At 40.5% G+C, this 24,300-nt stretch overlaps 1 protein-coding gene across 1 annotated transcript in view; it reads left to right on the forward strand.

Annotated features, from left to right (window-relative positions):
- The first annotated feature begins 6,113 nt into the window (after nucleotides 1–6,113).
- The window catches only part of IL17RD (interleukin 17 receptor D), a 42,800-nt gene continuing 24,613 nt past the window's right edge, over nucleotides 6,114–24,300 (forward strand). Inside the window, exon 1 of the mRNA XM_058031923.1 lies at nucleotides 6,114–6,182. The gene's annotated coding sequence lies outside the window, so the exon portion shown is untranslated. The remainder of the gene's footprint in view (nucleotides 6,183–24,300) is intronic.

The following is a 24,300-nucleotide window of genomic DNA, read 5'->3' on the forward strand; positions in this document are numbered from 1 at the left end:
TGTTGGAGAGGTAGAGCTGCCAGCAACAATTGTCATTCCTGATAGGGCTCTTCCTCTGTTTTTTTCAGCCCAGCCATGTAGAACTGCTGTGCATTCTTTCATCAATCTGTTATGAAGTGTTCTAAAATTACACTGGAATATTTTGGGGAATATTTATCATATAAACAAAAAAAAAAAAAAAAAAAAAAAGAGATTTCCATATGCCTGCAGCCTTGCTATTTTCTTTTGTTTGTGTATTTCCCCTTGTGGAGTAGAATGATGTGCTATTGACAAAGGGCTTTCCAGTCTTCTTCCACAGTGGTTGCACAATAGTCAAACTTTTTTTAATTCATCCAGTCATGTTTCTATTGTTCTGCAGTGGTATCTGTTACAAGTGTCTCTATGCATTTTAATTGCAAAAAATTTCAGAACACTTTCTTTAGCCTTAATTACCCTTAGCTTTTGGCCTCAAATAACAAATGATGTCATCCCAAAGTGCTTGAGCAAATAGCTCTCCCTCAGTTAAATGGGAAAGGGTTTAAGGCAGGTTATGCTCAGTGAGGGGTCCCTTAGTGTGCTAGGATTAATTTTGCAGACATTGCCACAGGATGCTGTTGAATTGCACAATGGACATTAAATCAGGTTAGGGTTGTTCTCCCTCCCCCGTGTTTCCCTGCAGAAGGAAAAGGACAGGCTGTCTGCAAGGGAAGCATTGTGCTGCAGTAAGAAAGGGTTGAGACTAGAATTAAAACTGGAAACTTTTGTAAAGGTGCTACTTCATTATAATTTCTGGCATTTATTCAAACTGCATTGTGAGGATCTTGGTTTGCATTTTTAATAGCTGTTTGAGATAAAATTTCTATATTGCAGAAATACATTATTTTAAAATAATTGAACATTACAAATTATTCATTTGTTGTTAAATAATAAAACATTGATAACTTTGAGGATACAGTTGTTGGTTCAGAATAATTTCAGTTCAACATGAAAAATGACTCATCCATACAATTTTCAATTTTCTTTGCATCATAAATCTACTCTTCTTTAAAAGTGCAGTTTCATATTACCCCTAATCCAGTGTAACAGAAGACTGCTGCTGAAAGATGCAGTCCTGCCCTGCTCCCTCAGAAACAGCATGTGGCCACAGGGTGAGTCACTTTGGGGTGCTTTTGGAGCAGGGAGGAGTGTGCTTGGTGGCACATCATGAAGTTGAATTATCTTAGAGAACTTCCTTTATTATATTCATGTGAATAAACAGATACAAAACTAAACAGAAATAGAGAAATCAGACATTTGACTGCAAATATTTTCTGACGGTAGAAGGAGGAGGCATCTATACAATACAGGGAACAGTGAGGTCTGGGGAGGGGTAACATTATATGAAGATTTGCATCCACGGATCACTGACAAATTGTTAATTTGATGGTGATCAGAAGTAATTTTCATATAATAGCTGTTTGGTTTAGTTCAGTCATTTCCTTTTCACCATAACATAGTCCTACATCTGATGCTGACTTGAGCCTCTAGGAATATAGGACTTCAACTTCTCTGGTCATTAAGTGCAATTTCCTGTAGAAGAGATTAAGTCATCCAGAAAGGTCACAAGACCATTCACTCCCTTCTCTCTGAACTCTACAAGCCTCAAAACATCCCCAAATATCTGGAGATGGACTTGAGATTTTTGAGAAAAATCTCAAACATGACACTGTGACAAAAAAAAAAAAAAAATGTGAGCAGGAGAGAAACTCTGTGGGATTCTGGAGGTCTGGCTTAGGCAGCAGAGAGGATTGGATGCTCCATTTCAGGACCTGCTGCAAAGCATCTGGATATGGAAATGGTTGGCAGTGTCAAAGTGGAATTCTTGCATCCAATTCCACTTTCCCATCTGGCCACAGCAGCAGCTCCTGCAGAAGTGCCAATCAAGGTGTGGCCCCAGCAGGAGGCAGCTGGCAGCCAGGACAGCCTGCTGGGTGCTCTTTGCCGCTCCTGAGAGAGCAGCACCACTGGAGTGGAATTCTTCTGGAGGCTCTCAGCCACTGCCACTGCCTGGATGACCTCAGCAAGTGGAGCATGTCTCTACAGACAGCAGCAAATTAAAACCAAAGAATGCTACACACAGGGCTCTTTTCCTGTCTTACTGAGGCACAGAGTCTTTCCTGACTCCAAATCTAATTATTGGTTTAGCCCTGAGCATGTGTGCAAGACATAAAAGCAGGCATCTTTATGACTTGGTGCTTTAGTTTTCTCATCTATAAAATGAGACTGGTAATGCAGATCTTTCTTTGAGAACTCTGTGTTTCATGAATTTTTGTCACATTTCTCAAGGCATAATGATTTAATATTTGCCTTCATAAGATGGGTATTCATAACAATTGATAGATTTGATTCAAATTTCAGTTCAATTTTATGGCTTGAGGTTGTTTTCTTATCAGTTGATAACCTTTCACTTGAGCCTGGCCAGATCATTTGAAACTATGGCATGCATAATACAGAAGATTCCATGGAAACAGAATTTTTGTGACCTCTGACACAGGTGGAAATTTTCATGCCCTTGCTGGGAGTGCCCACATCCATTTCACACTTGTTAGTTTTGTTCCTAAGGTTTGATAATGGACGATGGTTCTTCCTCTATTTTATGCTCAGTGCTCATCCCATAGATAAACCATCCCCATGGAAGTGGGACAATTTCATGCAAATGCCTGCTTTCAAAAGATCTGATTTTCTGTCTTCAAAGATCTGCTGGATGAAGTTCCAGCAGACCCTCACATTGAGGGATTTCTGTTCTGGGATCTCTTTTAGCACATTGTCTGCTTGGTTCCCTGCATCTGATGCTCTTTTCCTAACAGTGGGCAGTGTCTGTCTGTAACAGAAGTTATTGACTTACTGCAATATTGTGATATTGCAATAGCCATGATTGTCTGACTTAGCTGAATACTCTGCAAGCCTGATGCACCCTTTCTGCCCCAAAGGGAGCTGTTTGAATGATTTCTTTTGCAGTTAAGGTCAGTCTCTCTTGGGAGAGAATTCAGTGCTAGAAATATGAACTATGGATGGAGCATAAATCCAAGAATGAATTTTCTCTGAGCAATAGAAAGATTTTGTAGGGAGTTTTTAACCATATTGCTGGAAATTTTTGGTCCATGAGTTTTCATGTATTTATAGGAATTGCTGAGTTCTCACTGTCTCCTCCATCTGGGAACAGCTGCTCAGAAAGGAGAAGGAAAAAAAAAAACCAGATTTTTAGCTTTAAGCAAGATGGGAGAGTGGCAACCAAAACCAGCTGTAGAATGCAGGATACTGATACCCATGACTTTTGGGTATTATGCATTCTATACTACTCAGAAACAAGAGACTGTTGTAAAAAGGACAAAGGAACCTACAGACAAGCAGAGTCCCCACAGCCACTTTTGCCCTTCCATGAGCTCACAGCAGTTTGGAGACTCCTGTTAGAAACATTAACTGCAGTCATTTGATTCCTGCCTCTCCACTACTGTTTTCCACCAAAGAATTCAGTGGAAATTATTCTAAATGGATCTGAAGCAATGCAATACTTCTGTGTTCAGGCAGTGCACTCACAGGAGAGGCTGCACATGGTGGCACAGCATGGAGGAATTGTCTTTCAGATGTGTCATTTGTTATTAGCTTAGGCTGAAGTGGTGGGAAGGAAGTATCAGTGCTGGTTTTGTCTGATGGCATCTTTGCTTTGTGCTGCTAGGTTTGAGCTCTCAGTAAATGAGGCCAATAATTTTGCTGCTTTCTGGACACTGCCAGTGTAACAGTGGCACCTGTGAGTTCTTCAGTTGTTCTGCTAGAAGGCATTGGCACTATTTGTTGTGTGTGTGGTTTTGTTAAAAACATCATAGGCTAATGCATCAATAGCTCAGATAATACTCATTTTGTCTTCACTTAAAAATTACAGCTGCTCCAGCAGTCTAGATCTCAGCTAACAGAAAAAGCCAAACAGTTTCCCCATGGTTTAGAAGATTTAATTGCAGATCAGTGGCATTATGTCCAACAGGGAATCCTCGCTTGTCAAAGGTGGTTATGGGAAGCAGAGGTATTTACTGACCTGGAAATGAACTGTACGTATGTCTTCCTTTCTTCAGCCAGGATGCTGTGGTATTTTATGTCCTTTGTAATTCATTCAAACATAAAAGGACTAGTTATTTACAGGTTTTATGCAGCCTAACTTGATTAAAAATAAAAATGCTCATATAGTTTTCATGCCTGTTAAACGACTTCTGAGTAATGCAAGCAGAAAGTAAAGCAGGAATACCCAGACAGAAATGTGTGGTGTACAATGAGAAAATGTACTAAACTTCCATTTTGGCCTGGGCCATCAAAAACATCTCATTATAAAATCAGTGGAATTCCACCTAGAGACTTAATATTACCTTTTTCAGAATTCCAGCCTGCAGGGGAAAGGGAGATCAAAAGTAGGAACCTTTTGATCCCAGAGCAGCAAATAACAATGGCCTAATCTCTAATTTTTGCCAAAAAAATGTTTAATATAAAAAATATAATTTCCGTTCATGTCACAATGGAGGGCAATGGCCATCCTAAAGTCATAAACCTGTTTTCAAAGGTAACTCTGAGTGCCAGGGCTGTGATCCATCAACTTAAACAAACAGTTTAAGAAAGCTTTATCATATTATTTTCACCACTAGTAACAAAAGATGGAAAACCTATGATAGGTGCAAAACCAATAGTAGTTAAAAATTGCCAGCTGGTCATGTTTCCTTTCAACTGATTGCCTTAGTGGTGGTTTTACATAGTATTTCAATCCAAACTCTAATGTCTTTTATAAAATACTGATGGGTTTGTCTGTTCCATTAGGATGTTTTTGTCCAAGATCAAACAGAGCAAACAGAATGTACTAAAATCAAGGTTTTCAAAATAACTGGAGTTAAGTGACATGTAAAAGTGATGTATGACAAGGCCCTGGGCTGTCTCATCTGAAACTGAAGTTAGGGCTACCTTGAGCAGTGGGTTAGGCCTAGAGACCCCTGAGCTCTCTTCCAAGCTGAATTGTCCTGTGCCTTGGAGGAGCCTTGGGCTGCTCTGTCTCTTACATGACTTTGAGAAAAAGGGGAGGAAATGGATGTAATTTACTGATATATTAGACCACCTTGCATTTGATATTTATCAGAAATGTGATTTATGTTATTTGAAAGAAATGTGTTTTCATCAAAAAATGTAATGTCAGAATTAACTCCAGTTGAAAAAGTTGAAATATTTATTGCCACTTATGACTTCCTTTGCATTTTCAACAATTGAAAATTTTATGATAGTATATTCTTCCAGCTTATCTTCCTTAATTAAAGAGTAATTAAATAGTAGCTTTGGGAGCTGATGGTGTTTAGCCTGGAGGAGGCTTAGAGGTGGCATTATCACCCTCTACAGCTACGTGAAAGGAGGTTGTAGCCTGTGGGGTCTCTTCTCCCAGGAGTAACAGGACACAGCCTTAAACTGTGCCAGGGGAGGGTGAGGTTGGACATTGGGAGGAATTTCTTCACAGTAAGGGTGATTGGACTTCGGAATGGACTGCCCAGGGAGATGGAAGAGTCACTGTCCCTTGAAAGTGTTTAAGGAAAGACTGGACATGGCACTTGATGATCTCAGAGGTGTTTTCCAACCTAACTGATTCTGTGATGTATGAAATCATGTCAAAGATCTATCACTGATCTTCCTTGGTACTTGTGTTCCTTGCAATGTAGTGAGTGGATGAGGAATGTGGTACCGCGGCACGGAACGAAGATGGGATCGGCCCGGTGCTGGTTTGAAGGCAGGAAGGCAGCAGCCCGCCGGTGTCCCGGGGAGCGGGGGCGCTGCCCGGGAAGGGCAGGGTGCAAAGCAAAGCAAAGCAGCCGGAAGGGGTTCTGCTCCCTCCCATTGTTGCCGTTCGCAGGGGCTGGAGCGGGGCGGGGGCGGCGGGGCCGGGGCTCGGGCGAACCCCCCGCCCCCGGGCCGGGCGCGCATGCACACACACACAGCGGCGGAGTCAGAGACCCGGACAGACCGACGGACCGGCACGCTCCCGGCGGCAGCACCGCCGCCCGCCGGGCTCGCTGCGGACCATGGCACCGGGGCTGCGGCTCGGCTCCGTCCTGCTGGCCCTCGCCGCCTGCCTCGGCGCTGCCCGGCTCGCTGCGGGAGCGGCCGGCGGCAGGAGGGGCCCGGCGGCCGAAGCGTGCCCGGGCAGGGTGAGTGGAGCGGGGCAGAGCAGAGCGGGGCAGAGCGGAGCTGCCGCTCCCCGCGCAGCGGCCGCGGCGGGCACGGGGCTCTCGCAAGGCGCGGGTTCCGCGGGGCTCTGCGGCCGCTCCGCCGTGCGGGACCGAGGGAGGGAGGGAGCACTGCCCTGGGGACACTTCTGCAACAAGTAACGCTGCCCCGGGGCTCTGCAGCTGGAAGTTAATTGCGGCCGGGAGGGAGGGTGGCATTTCCCGGCCAGGGATATTTATGGGTTTCTCGCCCAGGGCAGAGGCGGCTCGCAGCCGGCGAGTGTGAAGAAGTCACTCAACAGGTCCTTTACCAGCTCCCTGCTTCCCCGAGCCGACCTGGATAAAAGCGATCGCTGGGGCTTTGTTATTTTAATGATTCGAGGCCGGCTTGGGGTCTTAGCTCCGGGCCTGATCATTATACAGAGGATGTAGGAAATTTACGGGAGGGGGAAGAGGGGAGGAAGGTGATAAACGTTTTGTTACTGGTCCTTGCCTTTTGTTCCCCTTTCTGGTGTGTTTTGGTGTTTTTTCTCGATTGCTCTTCATATTCTTTTTATTTTTCATTTTTTAATATATACTTCTAATGACTTTTGAGTTGTGTGTTTTGGTTCGTTCCTGTCCTTTCTCCTGATGGCTGGTTACAGGTTTAGTTGAAGCGTGGTGATCCGGGAACGCTGGAGGGAACACAACTGACTTTCATTGCTTTTCCTTTTTGTTAGACTGTCACTAAGGATTTTCTTGGGTTCAGATCAGTTCCTTTGAGAACGTTGCTGCAACACAGAGTTCAGAAGTTTGTAGGGCATAGTTTAGAAACGCGAAAGCATCGGGAAATATGTAAAAGGAGAGTGTGAAAAAACAAACTTCAAACCCTGGTAAAGCTTAAGATCTAAACCTTTGTGTTGGATGGAGCAGTTACAGGTTTAGACTCCCCTATTTGGTCTTTTTAGCAGAATTAGCAATGAAATGTTTTGGCTCGGTCCGTCTATTGTGTGTTTCACCAGACATGGGCAGGGTACTCAGCAGGCTCATAACACCTATATTTGTGTCAAGTTTTCCATCTTCTATTAAGTAAATTATCACTATTACAAGTCATAATACTTGACTCGTAATACACTTGAATTAATGTGTATTGCACAGAAATATGCAAATGCAATTTGTTCTGGATTAATTTTTTTGCTTACATGATATCATTGTGTGTGTCAAACGGGAATCTATCACAATGTAATTCTTTTAATACAATGATTTTGACTGACTTTTAAATCAGCAAAATTTATATTCTTTCCAGTTAGTGTAACCCCCCTTTGTCTTTATTGCTCACAACTAATGTACCATTTTAGCTTTTAAAATATTTGTACTAGTTTCTGGTTCTATTGTATTTTCAGCTTCAAGTTCAGACTTCCCTAGCCAATTTATTAGCTACCTTGTCTGATTGTGTAGTTAAAATTTTGTGGTCTGATTTTGCAATACCACCCTTGCACATGATTGCCTCCGTACTGCCGGCAGGGCAGCGTTTATTAGAGTAATGACTGCGGGATGGTACCCATTGTCTCAGGTCTGTGGTATTTATCTTAGGCTGCATGTAAGTTTTGAGTAGACTTGACATGCTATTAAATGACTGATGGCCCCTCTAACACATTGTCTGCTCTGGAGCAGGGCTGCCTTTGAAGTAGTACCCTGTAGGAAGTAAAGAGACTATTTGCTCTATTAAAATTCCTTGGTATTTCCTCTGTTTAACCACAGGCCACTTCCCCTCTGCCACTCTAAACACTGCAGGGACACTGACTGATTGAAAAGACACAAGCCCTAAGTAATTGTATCCTATTCAAATAGTTATTCTTATTGCAGGTTATTTATAAGTAGTGTCTAATTAATGTGTGCTAAGGGCATGAATAAATCTTAACATTTTATATAGAGAAAGTAAAAACGTCTAGTTTGCATTAAATGAAGTGTTTGAATTGAGGTAATTCTCAAGGGCATAAATAATCTAAAAGTATATAATTTAACTTTTAATGGTTGTTCAAGCAGAAATAAAATGTAGCTAGCTGGGTTTGTATGTGCATTTAGATACATGCACATTGGGTATTCTCCTCTGCTAAAATTGTAAATGTGAGTTGCAGTTCCCTATGGTGAATCTTTTTTTTCATCATTTGAGTGTTATTTTTGAGAATCTGTGTTCTATTTTTCTCCATATACACAGAGGTAATATACATACATGCACAAGTAATGCACAAGTTTCTTTCACTGTGCAAAATACAGTTTTAAGTATCCTCAATATTTTGTAGCAGTAAAAAACTGTCTTAATGAGAGCATATTACTGGACTATGGTTAAAAGAATTTGATGAGGAACTATTTGTTGGTTTTATTCATAGCTCCTGAAACTGTTAATATCTAACGTTTTCAAAACTAAAAACTAAATCACATTCTAGATGTGACTTTTTGTTTGTTTTACAATTTCCATCACAAAGTCTATTTATAGCCTGTATTATGCATCTTCTCTGGTAATACACTGACATTTGTCTTGCAAACTCTACATGTGTGTAGCAGGAAAGCAATTAATACCAGGACAAGTAGCATTACTGTGCCTAAGAATTATCAGATTTCAGTGGGTTCAGGACTGTAGAATTTGGATTGACTTTGCTTGGTGTAGGATTCCTTTCATTGATGTTTAATAGAAATTTTGATGCATTCCACATTATCATTTCACATTAGGGTAGACATTTGCTTAAAGTAGAATAGTATTGCAAAGTAGTTTTCCATATGGATGATCTTGGGACCTCATATGCATACCTTTATCCAGAATAGAAGTAGTTCAGAGAAGGGCCTGTTTTAATCTAGAATCTGTGTGTCCACATGGGGAGCTATTCTGGAAAAGTAGACCCTGAATTTTTCTCATGCTGTAAACAAGCCACGAGGTGCACAGAGAAGACAGATGTGTGATCTGAGGATGATTTGAATATATTTCAGATTCATTTATTCAGTGTTAAACACATGAGCAACTTCACTCTCAAGTTGTTTTGTAGATTCTAATGGGAATACACACATGAGTAAATTTTTTCATGTTTAATTCCTCTGAAGTTCCTGGCATTAAATCGTGTTCAGTATAAATCTTATATTTAATGTGACTGTATGATGAGGAGGAATAAATAATCCAGCATTTTACCAACCCTCCCCTCCTCGTTAGCAGAGAGTTGTACCTTCCTTTGCTCTGCTAAGCAAAGCTGCTCAAACTGGAGGGCTCTGTTCCCGTGCATTCTCCCTGAAACTCCCTGTGTCCCCTTCTGTGCCCTTTATGGAAGGAACTTTCTATTTCCTTTTCACTTCAGAGCAGAGACACTGAAGATTTCCTACTGTTCCACTATTGGGAGCTCTGCCTGCCTCATTATTCTTTTGGCTCATGCTGCTGTGTCCCTGCATTTATCTCCTCAAGCATACCAAAGCAGACTCACACTTCTCCACAGTTAGGAATCTACCTAGCACAGAGCTAGGTCATCCAGAAATACGTTTTCCAGCTGAGGACATGTTTTGGGAACTTTATTTTGGAGGAAAAACACTCTCTAAAATGTTAAGAAATTACCGAAGTTTAAATTTCTCCCTTCTATTTAATGTTATTTCCCAAGAGTTAAAAAAACAGGTTGTCTCTTGCAGAGTATTTAAAAATTTTACAAGGTATTAGGCAGAAGACAACCCTAAGATGGAGCATGGTGGAAGGTGATAATGTTTGCCATCAGGGTGTTCTTTAATCTAAAGACAGTTCCAGAGCTGCTTTAAAGCTCTGCAGAGCAGATGCCAGCACTTCCCTATGTGCCATTTTTTGGGAATTTATAGAATCAATAGATTTCTCTGCCTGGCATCCAGAACAATGTGATAGCATTTCAGAATTGATGAGATGTGTCACTTAAAGCTTCCTGTGTGCTGTGATTAGATACAATGCAGCATGTTGAGTGCAAGGCTTTGCAGGCATGGTCAGTCATGCAGGTAGGCATCTGTATCACTTTTGTTTGGTTAGAGTTTGGCTTCAGGGTCCCTCCAGGGTTTGTTTTGGGGTTTTCTTTTGAATTTCATTTATTGAAAAATGTAGCAGAGAATGAGACCCCGTTCCTAGTCTAGTGTCAAAAAGTGTTGATGACAATCTGCCTATTGAAATGATTTTAAAAATGCACAAAGTAGCATAAATATGTTCATGTTTAAAGTCACAGATGACTGTTTCCTCATGAACTGAGGCTCTACAGTTTAATGCTGTGTTTTCAGAATGAGCATCAAAATACATAACCTAGAGGAAAAAATATGGAAACACATATTTATGTAATTGAAACTAACTCTCAGTATTAACAATGAAATTGTCTATTTCCAACAAAACTGTGTATTTCCTTATGTGTTTGCATGGAACTGGGCAATCTGAATGTGATGATAATTTATCAGCTGTTGACTTAACAGTTGGAGTCACTTGGGACTGTTACAGATTTGATTGATTTCCTCTCCAGAATGTGTCCCTTACTTTAGATGCTGAACTCCACTCCCTGCCTTACTTCCCTCAAAATCTGCTTTTCCCGAAGTACAAGTGTGGAAACTGCTGGAGCAGACTTGTTAATTGAAAATCTTGAGACATTTATTTAAGAACAAGTTCTGCTTTAACAGATGAATACTTTATAGTCCATGGGTGAAAGGATGTTAAGCTGTCCTGATTAGCTGATGTTAGCTTTTCTTTAGTTAATTACTTGGTAATGTTAATATAACATGGATGTTACTTACTTGAAACTGCAACATTTAAAGGGTGTTTAATAAGGACCGGCTGTCCAGCAGATCAGCCTAAAGATGATGAAACAAAGCTTTGATGTGAGCTTGCCTGCTTAATTATGCTCAAAGGCTGAATTCTACCCATAAATTTAACATGTGTTTTTAGAAGCAAACAAGAGGAGTGTGAAGTATCCCTGCAGAACTGTTAAACTTGAATGCCATTTTTAGTTTTTAAAAACAAATTGTTTTTGAGTATATTGCTTTGATTTTATATTTACTGCTATCAGTACAATGAAGTGGATCTGAAATATACATTTTTCTAAAAGTTAAGGTTAGTGCTGATGTTCCTATAGCAGTTTTTATATTTAAAAATTAATATTATGCATTAATACACCAAACCTAGGAAAAACCACATAAAAGTAGTATGAGTTAGACGAATGCTTATTTTTATATCCTTATCTCTATATGAATTATAAAAAAGGATTGAATGGAAGTTTAAGTTACAGTAACCTAAAAGAATGTTAGGTCAATACATCCAAAGTACTTTAGGTTTTAGGTTATGGTAATGTGAGACTTTATTTGAGGGTCAAAATTTAAGTGCAGACTTGAAAAAGGATTTTATCTTCTCATGCCTTATAGTATTTTATAATTGTTTCACTGTCCTCCCCAGCTCTCCTCAAAAGGAGTGGCACATCCTGACACCCAATATTTCTATGGAATTTTCTCATAAAAACTTTGACCAGATATATACTTAGTACAGTAGTGAATACAGGCATATGCCAGTAATGGATAGGTTCATTGCAATATCCATACAACAGAAACACAGGTATTATCACTGGTTAACCAAAATTCTGCCAGCAAAACCAGGGTATAAATGTTATTTTAACATGCTTCAACTTGTTTTTCTTAGTAAATTGTTCTTTCAGTGTCATGTCCAAGACACCATTAATGGATTTCAAATGTACATTTTTCTCCTGTCACCTCTCATCTCTGCATGATAGATTCCAGGAGTGTGAGGAAAGTCAAATGTGCAGGTTGGGATTTGTTCTCCCAAAGTTTGATTTGATTATTAAAAATAATTAAAGCTTGGATTAGAGTTTTATCAGGCATCAGCACATGTTCCAGGAGATACTGTATTCTCTGAAATTCTCTCACTTGAAGGCTATTACAATATTATGTCACTATTGGCTTTTAAGAATTGTTCGAGACATTTTATTATTTCTCTTTAAGCTGTTTTTCAGCAAGACAGTAAATCTGCTTTTGGCGTGCATCAATCATACTCCAGTGAGCCCCAATAAATGTGAGAGGTAGCTTTGTGCTAGGGGACTCCATACTGCATCAGGTATCGTACCTGAAAGCACAAACTCTGGCATGTGTGTTCCGGTTGATGGAGGAGAACCAGAACTGTGTGTCCGTGAGCGGTGTGAGTCAGGTCTGTTCCTCGGGTGCTGTGCGGGTGCTCGGCGGTGCCTGGGGGCGCTGCCTGAGGCGGAGAATGGCGGCAGCGCGGAATGGGAGACCCAGACCCGGGCGTCTGTCCGTCCCTGCTGCCCGGGGCTCCGTCCGTCCTGTCCGCGGGTCTGTCCCTCCCTGCTGCCCCTGCCCGGGGTCTGTCCGTCCCTCCTGCCTGGGGGTCTGTCCCTCCCTGCTGCCCCTGCCCAGGGGTCTGTCCGTCCCTCCTGCCCGGGCGTCTGTCCGTCCGTCCTGTCCGCGGATCTGTCCCTCCCTGCTGCCCCTGCCCGGGGGTCTGTCCGTCCCTCCTGCCCGGGGGTCTGTCCCTCCTGCTGCCCGGGGTCTGTCCCTCCTGCTGCCCCTGCCCGGGGGTCTGTCCGTCCCTCCTGCCCGGGGTCTGTCCCTCCTGCTGCCCGGGGTCTGTCCCTCCTGCTGCCCCTGCCCGCCCCATGGCGGAGCTGCGGGGCCCAGCCGGCTCCTGCTGCTGGATGCTGCCCTTGTGTTCCCTGCACCCTCCGTGTTCAGAGCATCCCACCGAAGGCTGGCGCTCCCCGTGTGCTGTTCCCGGGCTCACGGAACAATGAGGGGCTGTTCAGGAGCGTGCGGAGTTCAAAGGGCTCCATCGGTGTGTGTGAGGGCCGTGAGCTGCTGTGAACATTGCAACAACTGGACAGCATCAATCAGCTCTGGGGCTGCCGCCTGGAGGCAATGACAGGCCTGCAGATCTGCTTGGAGCTGCACATTCAGGGCTTTGAGTTTCCAAATGATTGATTTGGAATGATCTAGCCATATGATCCTTTATCTCACAAAATTGTGTGTAATACCCATTGCTATACCCCCTGCTATATGGCCCTGCTGGATTTTCCTCATGGTTGGTGGGCAGGCTTGGATTTTAATTTCTGACCTTGCCTATGTTCTTCACTCTTATATCAGTGGGAGTGACTAGGTATTTCTGATCTTACTTCTGACTACATTCAAATCCAACCAAGCAATCAATGACTTCCCTGACTTTTTTTTGTATACGGCTGTGGGAAAATTCCTGGTTGGCTGGCTATGAATTAATGAAAATCCTTAGAATGCTTCACTAATTATAGCTCCCGTGGCTTTAAAAATGCTATTCCCTTTTTTAATTTGAGAGAGGTCACAGAGGTTTACAGAAACTAAGAAAAGAAAACTTAACATCTGGTTGTGCTCTGTAGATGACTGCTTTTGTGTGAAGAAAAGTTATGGCGTCGCCTCAGCATCAAACACATTCAAGGTGATCCTTTCTAAGAACTCTTTGCAAGAGCCCCCTTTGCTCAAACTGTGTTTTCTAATTAACTTTGCTTTGTATTTTCAAATGGAGGATTTTAGTTCTCCAAACTAAATCCCAAACTCATTTTGATGCTTAAAGTTCACTCTATCTTTATAAAATTTATCTTTCTGAGTTTTGTAATTATAGCATAGTATTTCCATATGTTTCCTAATATTTTCCTTTAAAAGTTATGGAATTCCAAGATGAGGAGGCTGCTGGGTTGGATTCTGGTATTTATGAAAGAAGATTTGTTCTGTGTCTGCGTGTCTATACTGAAGTTTCAGCTATTTGTATGTAAAATACTGAAGAATAATAATAATCTGATTTGTGAAAGTCCCCTTTTTGAAACCTTAATTTTGCATGCAGGCTAAAAGAGAATTTTTTGTTCCAAATAATGCAGGTTAAAATGATGTGTGAATCTAGTGTAGCTCATAGAAAGCATAATATGAGAATGTTTGGATCCAAACAGTTAATCTTCTGAATTGTTAAAATTATAAGTTATCAGCAGCTCAGTTAAACATATGTAATTCCAGGTGTGACTGTCTGGAATCAGAAAGCATCAAAAAACCACAACTTTAGAAACAACAGTCACACAATGTTTTTGTGTTAGACAGTGATTTAAGCAAACTCCAAGCAGGCCTCTGTCCTCTGCTTGTAGGAACAACACCCCAGTCTGTTTCAGTCTGTTTTCCTTTCAAACATGGAAAACTAAGGGATTTCTTTCTGGTTTTATTTGGCTGTTTTGTTTAAAGAGCTAAACCCTACCTATTAAAATCAGTGACAACACTTTGACTTTTGTTTTGGTGGGGCTTTCTTCCATACTTGAAGTGGCTTGATGCTGTGGGGTTGGCTGGCACTGAGTGCTGGGGCTGGCTCCATGCAGGAGCTGGGTGGTGCCAGCCTCTCCTCAGGTGGCCCAGGGGTCACAGGCTCACAGTGCTCATCACTTCCCCAGGGCATCCACCTGGGGAGGGTTTGGGTGCTGTCCTCAGCAGGGGCCACCCTAAAGTGCAGCCAGGGAGCTGAACAGCAGGACAGGGGGCACAGCTGGCCCACAGCTGGGCAGTGGCTGCTGCTTAGGCTTTGTTCATAATTGCTGTCTTCAGTCTCATTGGTGTATCCTGAGCAACCCATGTAGAGTGTTCTTGTGAAGTGGGGAGTGCGCAGTGAAGTTGGAAATTTGTTTATCCCACAGGAAAAACTTCCTTAATTCCAACCTTAATGATTCTGTGATTTTTTTCCCCCCTCCAATGTACCAGAGTAACTTTGGTTACAGCTGCCCAGCCAAGAAGAATCAAAGGTACCAGAGTAACTTTGGTTACAGCTGCCCTGCCAGTGAAGAATTCCATTCTTTTCCTCTCTCTGAGCTGTTAAGGTGCCAGTCTGTGTCTTGTCTCTCAGCCCTTGTAAAGCCTGCCTGCACTGCTTCCTCTTCCTCCAGCTTTATGGGAATCAGTTTTACCTTCCTGTCTAGGCTTGCCCCCAGTTGTAGGCAGTGGTAACAAAACGAGGATGGAAGTTGAAGCTGGCAAATTGTGCAATTTTTGCTGAGCACAAAGGGTGCTCTGTCTGGATGAGCTTTAAATACCGTGTGGGAAGGAATCACAAACCTTTTTGGCAAAGTTTTCAAGCTTGTGCTGGGCTTGGCCTTGAAGTTTGAGAGATACAGGGTGTAAATGGGTGATTTAAGCTTCACCATATAAGTGTGAGCAGACCCTGAAAAGCTTGGAGTGGGATTCTGAAAAAGAATGGAGTGCCCTAACTCCTATAAACTTCAATGGAGTTTGTCTCTTTTGTGGCTCAGGGGTGTAGATATGTTTTTATATTGACTCAGCAGTGAAGCTGCTTTGTGAAATTCTCACTCCCATCTGTTTCCTCCTACTTTGGTGTTGGTGTTTGCCTTTCCCTCCCCACCTGCTTTAATGCACCTATTTGTGAGCTGCAATGTAAATCACATTTTTAAAGCAGCTTGAATTGAAAGTATCCCTACTTTTTTTTGTTTTGTTTGTTTTTTCCCCTTTTCACAACTGGAGTAATTCCAATGACATGGATAAAATGAGGTCCCCATGCATTTATGTTAAGTATATGTTCAGAATTGGTGAAGTACAGCATGGAGGCAGAGGCACTGGACAGGGGAGGCAGGAAATCCCCAGGCTATTTTTGTGATTAGGCCCAGTGTTCCATGTAGCTATTCAGATGTTTTTAACATTCCCACCCTTAAGCTGTGTTAATTTAGATACTCTTTTAAAGGTATCTCATCAAAAGAGTTTGAGGTTAGTATAATGAGCATATAAATTATTCAACATTTTTCATAGGAGTGTTTTTAACAGTGAGTTTTTCACAAGCAAGAAGATGATAATGTTTCAGAAATCACTTCAGCATCTGTTGAAATGCAGCCAGCTCTGTGGTGGAATACAGACCTCAGGGTAAGGCTATCCAGCCCTTCCTGCCAGGAAATGAAGAGCAGGGTATTCATTTGTTACCCAAGGGGGGCACTTCACCAGCCAGCCCACAGTTTGTGAATGGAATTTGGTCAGCTCACCACGAAAATTACAGAACAACCCAGAGGGTCTCACCAACTCTCTTTTTCTTACCTTGCTCTAAAGACAGCATCCCTTATTAATGCAGTGTCTATGAGCAAATTTGTGTAGAGAGTGCAGGTGAGGATTATTCCCCATTATAAGGAGCTTTCATTTTTTTTCCTCTGTCAAAATTTTAGCTGAGGTCTTCTGGCACTGCTTCACAAATGAGGTGAAGTTATGAAAGAATATTTAAGGTTTTGCTTTTTCTGTTGTTTACTACAAAAAGTTGAGGTAAGATACTTTTCAAAGAACCAGTAAAATGATCTACTGCATAGTTACAACTTTATTGTTTAATTCTCTGTTTTGAACAAATTATGTTGGTGCTGTTTAATAATTAGCTTAGTTTACCTTCTGACAAGAGGAATAGGTTAAGTACAAAAAGAGTTAAAATAAGAAATAAAAAGAAAAAACAAACACCTAACTCAGCCAGACCCTTAACAGGTGAAAAGTTATTTTTCCATGCTTCTTCAGAACATCAGAGGAAACAAAACCTTTATCTTTTATTCATTAGCTAGGAATAATGCAAGTTGGGCTAGCTTAGGTTTCTCCTTATAGTTGCATTTGTAAGAGTAATTCAGTAATCATGCCATTCACTTTTGGGGTTCTTTTTCATTAAGGACCACTGGCCGTGAAATGTCATGCAGAGGTTTGAAAATGGGACATTGAGCTCACTAAAGAATGAGCTGCAACGACAGAAGTTTCTTTTTATTACTTTCTGGCAGTAAATGTAGGAATCAAAGCCCCAAATAAGTGATAGAATAACATCCAATATTGTCTAACAATGCTGGTAACTGTGGATGATGATGGCTCAGTGTAACCACGTTGCATTTGGTTTACATCTTTTATTTATTGTTTATTAAATATCATTCAGCCATTGAAGCTCCAGTAGTTTATCTGTGTGCTTGTCTGTGGCAACCTGACTTGGGTTTCTAGGTGTGATTCCTCCCTCTCCTCCTACTGTGGTTTTACTGCAACAAAAAAAAAATTTGTTTCCATGTATATATCTTACAATCATATCCAAATATTACAATTATATCCAAGTATTCCTGTTAAAAGCTATAATTTCTACTGGAAGTGAAGCTTGATGATCTTTGGATCTACTTCTGAATTTACTCCAATAATGTGATTGTATTTTGTATCTTCCTGTTCAGTGTTTTAGGATTAGCTGCATGTATGTTCAGTTTAATGCTGATAGAAAGGAGTCAAGTGAAAGCTTGTGAGAAACACAGGTTCAATTTCACTTTTTAATCTGTGTATTTAAATGCTGTCTTAAAACTTCCACTGCATTCTGGCTTCTTAAATAAGATGAATGCCAGAAGACAACTCGTTCATTGTCATTCTGTAAGGAGACTTCATTTCTTAGAAGTGACTACTTTCTGCAGAAAAAATCAGATGGTGTGCATGGATCTTTAAAAATAAAAGGTTAAACAATTAGTATAAATGGATTTCCAAGCATTTTTAAATTCAGATGAAATTTTGTCATAATTTGATCAAAGTCACATAACCTGTGGCTCTGTTTTTGTTACACATGCTGATGGTCTGTGGATAACGTTACATTTTTTCAGCATGAAACTGAACACTTCAAATCCCTAAAGCAGGCTCAAATTTATGGTTAATAAAAGAATATATTGTACTGGATGTCATCTGTTATATCACTCTGGGAACAGAAACTGGCAGTGAGTGGACAGGAAATATTTCCATTTCAAATCACTTCAGTCTATGGTCTAGGGTGAAAGTGTCTGATTTCAGGAAAATCACTGTGAATATCCATGTAATAGAAATATTTCAGAAGAGTATAAGCTTTTTCAAATATGTTTTTTTGCTTTATAGTATTTTATGAGCAGATACTACTTATTAATATCACATATTTTCTTTCTTTCAGTCTTGATCCCTTAACCTTTTCAAGGAATAGCAGAAATGTGTATTTGGGTACCTCTGTGTGCCAAGTAAGCAGCAATTTGATGAGTTGCTGTGCAGTGGCCAAACTGCTTCAAAGTCTCAGAGCTTTGTGTCTGTAATTGGTTGGGGTTTAAGAGTGTGAATTCCTATGTGTTGGTTGGGTTCCTCCAGCTCAGTGCATTTCTTCAGGTTGTCTCCTCTTCAAATGTAATTTAAAGTGTGAGATCCATGGACTGAAACTTTATTAATGGAAACTTGAAGCAGCAGAAATTTTGGTGTGTTTTTCATGTGTTTAACAGGCCTGTGTTTTGAAGTATTTAAAGTATTGCAATTAACTACATTTTAAATGTCCAGGGAACATGAACAAAAAAAAAAAAAAAAAACAGAAAAAAAAAGATGAAAATTTTTATCTTTATAATGTATTAACATCCTGAAATACTCGACCCTACATCAAGTAAGTTATTCAGGTGTGTAGATTTTTTTTTCAACTTTGCAGGAACAAAAAATAGGAAACAAGCCTTAATAGGGTGAAGATTTATTACTTAATTTGGGCAGTTTGGAACAGTTTTTTTATCTGAGGTGTAGATTAAAAAATAATTAATTAAATCTGTATGTAAAAACAAAGCACTTGTACCTTTTGAAGATAAAAAAGTACAATCTAAGCATTCATTGTGGAACCTGTTAGTTACTGTGGGTCTCATGGAAGGACATGAACTGAAACCTGCCTCTTGTGGGCTGTGCTTACTTCAGTAGCTCATTGCTTGATGTAAGATTGTAAAAGGATTTTTTAAAATTTCTGTATAAATACACACACACATATATATATATATATTCTATATATATTTTTATAATTTTACTGAGAGGGGTGAAATGACAATTTAGGATCTCCTCCTTGCAGGCTCCCCTGACTTGTAAGGACAGTGTGGAATGAGTCTGGATCTTATTGGTGCTGCTTGTGTGGAAAGCAGAGGTATTTCTTTAGTGCAGCACAGCAGGGGGATTTTTCCTGAGGCTAAATTGACTTGGTATCTTTCCTGCATCTTGTCAGAGTAGGCCATGACAGAACAGATCCATATGAGGTACATAAGCAAACCTGCTTTTGTACCTCAGACATTTGATTTTAATGTTTGTGTAATTTTCCCCACAGTATAATTTCCTATTATTATTTATTAGTGAGTTTTGAAATTTTTAATTTTAAAAAATTTAATTTGACTGAAAAATTAAATGTTCTCAAGATATAGATATTCTTGGGTTTGTGAGTTTGGTTTTTGTTTTTGTTTGTTTGTTTTGGTTTGGTTTTGTAGTCAGATAATTCAAATTTAACAAATAATGAAAGAACAAAAAGTGTTCCAAGGTTCTAGACAAAGATTTAGAATGGAAATCTTGCAAGTGGTTAAATAGTAATTAAGCAAATGGCACCAATGAAGTAATTGAAAGCCCAAGCAGGTTGTGGTACAGGTTGTGTCGGTGCTTTAGCAGATATCACATTTCCTGTCAAGTACTGAATTAATTAGTATGAAAGGGCAGTTATGAACTGCCATGTACCACACAGATAGGATGTGTAACCTTTGCTTTGGCCAATTTCCAAAAGCACTTAACATGAAATACTCAGGGAAAAATGGATCTCTGGAAGTGTTCAGCTTGATCAAGTGGATTTTAAAGTGGGTTATCCATAGGGTGTGATTGTCAGTAGTGCAAACTGAATGCAGGCAGACTGCAGTTCCAGTACCATTTCAAACCTTACAGCTCTCTTTCAAAACTTGTATCTAAATTCCCTTTTATAGTAGTTAAACACTGCAAGAGACTCGATAGCACAGACTGCCTAAAGACTTTGCCAGTACAGATATATTTAAAACACACACATTGCCCTGATTTTTTTTCCAACAGTAAAACTTAGCAATGCTTAATGTTTTTTTTAATTCAAGTACTGAAGATAGACAAGCACACGGGAAAATCTGAATGTATTTTGTCTTCTCTTCACCTTTTTTTCATTGTGAAAAGGCTTCAAGGATCCTGATGGCAGAAACTCTTCAGTGTGAAGGCGTGGGTGAATCACGAGGTGAACTTTATTCAAGGTTGGCAGTTCTCAGAAACGTTCTCATGAATGTTTCTTCAGAAAACTGTTTTGGATGGTTTGATTTTGTAGTGTTCAAATTCCTGGTGTTGATTATTTGGTGGAGCTTTTCCTGCTTGTCTGTAAGGGGGAAGCTCCAGATTGCCTGCAGAGACAGCCTGGTATAGTTGGAATATTTTACTACTATTTCTTCCAAGTATCCTTCAGGTGAGCAAGAAGTGTTTGTGCAGCTCTGTGTGTGTTTCCGACAATTCCAAATGGAGTTTTTTGGCTGCAGACATGATGGCTGTACTCCATAGAGGGGAACCAGGGGTGTAAAAATTCCCTGGCAGTCAAAGCTTTAAATCTGCAGCCCCCAAATGTATCTGCCTGTGTCTCTGAAGTTCAGCCATGTACATCAGTACCCAGCAAGTGCTGGACCTTCTAATCCTCTCTGTTCCGTGTATTACTGCATAAGCTTGGAGCAATTTTCATCTTCTCTGTGGACCTGGACTAGACAGAGGCTTTGAGAAGGAATTATTTCCTAAAAGTGCATAGTTCAGCAGCAAGAATCTCTCTTGGCAGAGATTTTGGGAGGTGGGAGTAAAAAAGTGGAGCAGCAGAAGAACCAAAGCCTGTGTCTATAGCACAGCTGAGCCTTGGGTCTGTCTGCAGCTTCTCCATTAACTGAGGGCACAGAAAAAGGGAGGAGTGCTTGATTTCTTCCTAGGATCTGTAGGGAAAGGTGATTAGTTTTATTTGCACAGTTGGTGTACAAGAACATTCACTTCTAACCCAAAAGTGTTTTTAGGCCTTGTGTTTGACACGATGGCCCCTCCACTCTTCTGTCTGTTTTTTTTTTACTCACCCACAGTACAAAAGTCTGGAGCAGTCATGCTCTGGTGTGTTCTGAGACTGCAGCAACCTGCCCCTCACTTCTGGTGAGCAAAATGTAGAGCATGGCTGTGCATGGAATAAATGTAGCACTTCTCTGTGCTCCCCTGATGGTGAACTTGTGCCCAAGGCACCCTTTCATTGCCACGTGCCACTGCCACATTTCAAGTCCTGGCTTCTCATTGCCCAAGGCTTTTTAGGTTCTGTAGCTCACAAGGATGGGAACTTTGGGAGGAGATGCTTGTGTTATTTTGAAGGAAAGTTGGTTTTTTTTGCTTCATCTCCTGTAAAAACAAGTTTCATGTGAAGTATTAAAAGTACTATTGGTGGAATGGAAAATGATTCTTTAAAGCTAGAACATGGGGGTTTGGCAAGTGAATCGTTGGTTATTCCTGAACTAGAACCATACTGCTTATGAATTTAGTTTTAATATCTCATGGATGAGTGTGTGTTTCTAAACAATTGTGTGTTTCTAAACCCCTAAGAATAGGGGTTTATGTCCAAATTAATTGTGTTATTTCAGAGGGAGGGATTAAGATGGAAGAATCCCAAATTCTATCTACTTTGAAAGTTTTATGAGTTCTGTGGCCCTTTAATCAGTGCAGTTATTGCTAAATTACCTAGCCACCACCTCCTCCTGAGCCAAGGCTTTGGTCTATTTATATGTTGGTCCTACAAAACCAATGTACATTAATATTCTTCGCAGTCATGGTCTCTTGTGAGTATGTAATATTTTCTGTACTTGTGCCTGTGTGTTTCATTCATGTAAGTAAGAACTAAAGTGAACTTTCTAAGAACAGGCATTTCATGTTTTCTGACAACAAGCTCTCAAAGAATTTCAGTGACTTTCAACTAGTACAGGAGAAGCGCCTGGGAGGAAACATTGTCTGAATACACCTAAACAAAATAGATGTGCTACGTCAAATGTTTCACATTCCAACCTTTATGTGATCTTCTGCTTTAAAGATTTCCTTGAAAGCAGCTGTTTTTGCCATTTTCAGAAGTTACAGATTGGATAAACTCACCCTGTACTGCAAATAGAATATTTGTAGTCTGCTTGCTCTGAGGGTGTTTGCAATGAAAATGTCCAACACTGCAGTAAATTTCAGATTAGAATTTTCTGTAGGTCATGCAGTTATGAGTAAAGCAGTTAATCCACATTTGATGACAGTTACCCAAGTGATTTTTTTTTGTGTGTGTGTGTATGTGCACTTTGGCATCATATTGAGAAATGAAGAGTGAAAAACCCACCCTGAATTAGTCATAATTGTGAATTGTGTTCTGGCTGAAGCTTAAAACTGAACCTATGAAGTCAGTGCTAGTTACTTTTACAGATTTTCTGTTCCTTTGGATGAAACTGAAATCAAATGAAGAGCTTGTGCTAGGAGTTTCCAGATTGAAAGGTAGGAATTTGGCAGCAAAAAAATAGTTAGGGAACAATTTATGATTTTGGAAATAAGCTCCTTTAGTTGTTTTCCAGGTGCCATTGCATTTGCTCAGCTTTAAAGGCAAAGACTTTCTTTTTGGATCTGTCTCACTTGGAAGTACTTACTCATTTAGGAGAAGCAAAAACCTTTATGTGCATAAAATCTTGAAAGATACAATTTGTAACTCTAAAGTATTTTTCTTTGCTTTCTTTTTCCCCTGATGTTCTGTCCTCTGAAAGCTACATAATTTCTTAATGTGCTAAGCAAAAGGAATGAATGAACATACCCATATAAATGATATATATGTTAATATAAATAACATATATCCATTGATCTATCATGTTTCAGTCACTTCTTGAAACATTTTCTTGTTTGTCTTCTGGCTTTCAACATCTTTATGAGACAGAGACTGTGGCTCTGTGTGCACAGTAAGTGCACAGACAATCAAATGAATGAAAATAAACTGTTTACTTGTTTAATGGATGGGTTAGTTTAGAAGTGCTTGAGCATAAACTAAAATTCAGTGCTCATGCAATCATTCCAGTAAGTGTGAGGAACTCTGTGGGCTTCCTGAGGTTGTGGATAACTTCCTACAGAAGAAGAAACACACTCTAAGTGGAATAGTCAGCTTGTTGATTTGACAGTGTGCTGTGCAGTGTTAAACAGTAAACACCCACTGCAGGTTTCATTCATTTCTTCTCCATTATTTCAGATATGTGTTATTCTGTTTGTTGTTTAGAGCACAAGTCAGTGTTTCTCAAACTAATTTGTCTTGGGTCTCTAAAAGCAGCTTCACCATTTGCAGCTCCTTTCCTTCCCAGTCATAATCATCTCTCCTGCACCTGTCTTGGCATTGCTTTTCCTCCCCCTTCCCCTTCCCAAACACCTTTTTTCTGGGAATTCTCCTGCCAGGGATCATGTCCCACAGTTAAGAGAACACTGCTTTGGCTACAGACTTTTGGCTTTTGTCCAACTATCATGAGACCAGCACATTTCAGTATTGTTTGTGGGAAATGGGCTGTATTTGAAAATATTTATTCTGTTAACTTCTGGAAGCTTTTTGGTTGTTTTGAGAAGGCTTTTAATTTACCAAACGTTATTTGCACAAGAATGTTGGAAAAAATAAACTGTGTCAGTGCAAACAATAGAAAACTTTTTAGGCAAACTTTCAAATTGCATGAGAGAACTGAGAGCTGATCCTGCCCATTCTGTGCCTTGATTTGCTGCATTAAATTCCTGAGTTTGACTCAGAGATTTAAGATTTTCACGGTTGGTGGTGAGCAGTGCAGATTGAACTTGCTTCCCTTGTTGTGCCCCTAATTGCTGCCTGTTCCTTAAAGAAAGCAGTTCACATCATTCCAGGGAACAGCTGCACAGAGCTGTGTGTATCTGAAGAGTTGTGCTGTAAATACTTCTGGCAGTGTTTCTCCTTGCACTGGTTTCTCACTGCTCTGTCAGACAGCAGTGTAAGATACCTTCCACTGCCTTTTGGAAATAGAAACTAAACCAGGCTAGGATTGGGCATAATGGAAAGGCATTTTTACTGGTTTGGTATGGTAGGCTTTCTGTTTTCTTTTGTTCAGGTGGGATATGCTGTGGCTCATGCTCTTCAGCCAGCATGTTTCACCTCCAAAATCCCCAGAGACCCCATGAAATGAGTATCCATGAATACCTGTCACGACCACTCCTCCCTCCCCTGGTGGGATTTAAGCCAGCAGCTGCTCAATTCAATATTTTTTCTTGATAGGAGGACATTGAGAAAACC

Source organism: Melospiza georgiana, chromosome 11 (genome assembly GCF_028018845.1).
Source record: "Melospiza georgiana isolate bMelGeo1 chromosome 11, bMelGeo1.pri, whole genome shotgun sequence".
NCBI lineage: Eukaryota > Metazoa > Chordata > Aves > Passeriformes > Passerellidae > Melospiza > Melospiza georgiana.